The sequence below is a fragment of the Cervus canadensis genome, chromosome X (assembly GCF_019320065.1).
Source record: "Cervus canadensis isolate Bull #8, Minnesota chromosome X, ASM1932006v1, whole genome shotgun sequence".
Taxonomy (NCBI): Eukaryota; Metazoa; Chordata; class Mammalia; order Artiodactyla; family Cervidae; genus Cervus; species Cervus canadensis.
In genome coordinates, this window is record NC_057419.1 from 80,454,616 (window position 1) to 80,458,579 (window position 3,964).

Below are 3,964 nucleotides of genomic sequence, written 5' to 3' on the forward strand. Positions count from 1 at the left end.
AGAATACTCTACCCAGCAAGACACTTATTTAGATTTGATGGAAAAATCAAAAGCTTTATAGACAAGCAAAAGCTAAGAGAATTAAGCACCAGAAACCAGCATTACAACAAATCCTAAAGGAACTGAAGGAGAAAAGAGGTCACAACTAGAGTAAAAAAGGTTATGAATGTCAAACATCACTGACAAAGGCAAATATATGGTAATCATAGGAAATCATCCACACTCAAGTATGATATCAAAACCAGCAATCATGGCGAAAGTACAAATGTAGGATATTGGAAATGCATTTGAAATTAAGAGATCAGCGACATAAACCAATCTTGTACATGCATAGACTGTAATATCAAAATCTCATGGGAAAAACAAAGCAAAAATCTTCAATATATGTATAACTGAATCACTTTCCTGTACAGCAGTAATTAACACAACATTGAAAATCAACTATACTTCAATTAAAAAAATAATTGTATAAAATTTTCAATATCCTATTGTGCTTACCAATGTACAATAATTGATTAATGTGATATAGAGCAACAAGATGAACTTTGGAATCAGAGAGACTTTGTTTCTAGATTTCGCCACTTATTAGCTATGTGTGATGCTGGAGAAGTTACTTAATATCTCCAAGCTTCAGTTTCCAGATTTATAAAATGGAAATGATAATATTCTCTTCATAGAGTGTGGAGATGAAATAACATAATGACTTTAACTGATTAGCATAGTGCCTGATGATGTGCTGATAAATGTTTAACAACCAGATTTCATGGGGGAACAAAGCCCTTATTTGTAGTTTGCAAATTCCCATGATATGCATATTCCTACCACAACCAATTTCAAGTTGTCAATCTTAAGCCACTGTATGCAGAGTTGGGAAGAGACGTGCATAATCAGTTCTCAGAAGCTGTCACCAGCTCACTCCAGCATGGCCCTGGAGGTGCAAAATAATGACATTTAACATTATAATCATTAAAGTTGTCCAATCATTGTTGACAATGTGGTTAAGAACAATACTTTTTCATTAGTCTGCATTTAGCAATACGTGGACATTTTATCAGAAGCCTTATAACAGATATGACAATGGTGTAATCTGGAATTTGAAGAGAAACACACATATCTAACTCAAAGTTCCTTTTCTGTTACAAGAAACAACTAACTAATGATCCAGGAAGGCTTTGGTGGAGCAACAAAGTAGAACTATAAAATACAGTCTTCATAATAGATAATTTGGAAAATACATGTTGTATATTTGAGAAGGGATTCTCTGGAAATGAGCAACAGAAACTCATAGGAGAACCAACTTTGCTTTGACTTACTTCCATAGCCAGGGAACCAATTTGTATCGTTATGGAAAATTTATGAAAATACAAATGGGAAATAAGTAAAGAAAAAAAAATACATTAAGATAAATGCCGGTTTACCTGCTTCTTCCATATAATTTACAAACTTAACATGAAATTATACCACATAAGTAGAGAAACTTTCAGAAATCTTCCTCAAATTGTAAATAGTTCAGTTCAGTTGCTCAGTTGTCTCCGACTTTTTCTGACCCCGTGGACAGCAGCAGGCCAGGCTTCCCTGTCCATTACCAACTCCTGAAGCTTGTTCAAACTCGTGTCATTCAAGTTGGTGATGACACCCAACCATCTTATCCTCTGTCATCCCCTTCTCCTCCTCCTGCCTTCAATCTTTCACAGCATCAAGGTCTTTTCCAATGAGTCAGTTCTTCATATCAGGTGGCCAAATTATTAAGTTTCAGTTTCAGCATCAGTTCTTCCAATGAATATCCAGGACTGATTTCCTTCAAGACTGACTGATTGGATCTCCTTGAAGTCCAAGGGACTCTCAAGAGTCTTCTCCAAACCACAATTTAAAAGCATCAATTCTGCAGTGCTCAGTTTTCTTTATGGTCTAACTCTCACATCCATACATGACTACTGGAAAAACCATAGCTTTGACTAGACAGACATTTGTTGGCAAAGTAATGTCTCTGCTTCTTAATATGCTGTCTAGGTTGGTCATAGCTTTTCTTCCAGGAGCAAGTGTCTTATAATTTCATGGCTGCCATCACCATCTGCAGTGATTTTGGAGCCCCCTAAAATAAAATCTGTCATTGTTTCCATTGTTTCCCCATGTATCTGCCATGAAGTGATGGGACCAAATGCTATGATCTTTGTTTTTGAATGTTGAGTTTTAAGCCAGCTTTTTCATTCTCCTCTTTCATTTCCATCAAGAGGCTCTTTAGTTCCTCTTCTCTTTCTGCCATAAGTGTTGTGTTATTTGCATATCTAAAGTTGTTGATATTTCTCTCAGAAATCTTGATTCCAGTTTGTGCTTCATCCAGTCCAGCATTTCACATGATGTACTCTACATATGAGTTAAATAATCCGGGTGACAAGATACAGTCTTGACGTTCTCCTTTCCCAATTTGGAACCAGTCTCTTGTTCCATGTCCTGCTCTAATGGTTGCTTCTTGACCTGTATACAGACTTCTCAAGAGGCAGGTAAAGTGGTCTGGTATTCCCATCTCTTTAAGAATTTTCCACAGTTTGTTGTGATATACAGAGTCAAAGGCCTTGGCATAGTCAATAAAGTAGAAATAGATGTTTTTCTGGAACACTCTTGCTTTTTCTAGTACCTAGTGGATTGTGGCAATTTAGTCTCTGGTTCCTCTGGCTTTTCTATATCCAGCTAGAACATCTGGAAGTTTTCGGTTCTCGTATTGTTAAAGCCTCAGTTGGAGAATTTTGAGCATTATTTTGTAGCACGTAAGATGAGTGCAATTGTGTGGTAGTTTGAACATTCTTTGGCATTGCCTTTCTTTGGGATTGGAATGAAAACTGACCTTTCCCAGTCCTGTGGCCACTGCTGAGTTTTCCAAATTTGCTGTCATATTGAGTACAGCACTTTCACAGCATCATCTTTTAACACTTGAAACAGCTTAAAATCTCAACTGGAATTCCATCACCTCTACTAGCTTTGTTCATAGTGATGCTTCCTAAGGCCCACTTGACTTCGGACTCCAGGATCTCTGGCTCTAGGTGAGTGATCACACCATCATTGTTATCTGGGTCATTAAGATCTTTTTTGTATCCATTAAGATCATTAAGCCATTAAGATCTTCATATTCTTGCCACCTTTTCTTAATTTCTTCTGCTTCTGTTAGTTCCATACAATTTGTCCTTTATTGTGCCTATCTTTGCATGAAGATGTAAATCTTTGCATGTGAATTGTTAATATCTGGTTATTTACGTCTCATAATCATTGAACTGACACTTAACAGACATCTTCATTTTTTTTCTCATAGTATCCATGATTCTCTCATATTTTCAATAAAATTTATTATAAAAGACATTCAACATACAGAATTACTTTCATATGATGTTCAAGTTATGTCTAAACATGACCACAGTTGTTAATTTCTTTTATCACTGAACTCAATGTTTGCTCTCAGAATATTTCCCTTGTTGGCTGTTTCCTCTTCAAATAAAATATTTTTAGAAATAATAGTGTGACCTTTCCTTTATCCCAAACTTTTCCTCATTAGTTTTCAAATGTCACAGATATTTTACTGATGCCTAAAGACAAATTTCTGACTGGTGAAATATTTCAACTCAAAACCTTGATGTACTTTAACATACCAAGTCTATGAAAAAAAAAAAAAAAAAGGATGTTTCCTTTATTGCTAGAATCCCTCTATCTTGTTTTTCAGAATATATCATCTTATAGAGGATTTTAAGTTATATCCTAGAGCAGAAGCCCTTGGTTTGGAATCAAAGCAGAATTAAACAATCAATATACATAATATTCTATGCAATTGTTTCTGTCAAATTTACAGGGCAGAAATCTATGCTTGAGTACATGCAATACCCTTAGCTAACCATTCTATATCACCCTGCAGAGACGCTGAAGCTATGAAAAAATAGACCCTGGATATACACTATGAGCTTGGTTATTACGTTAAAAA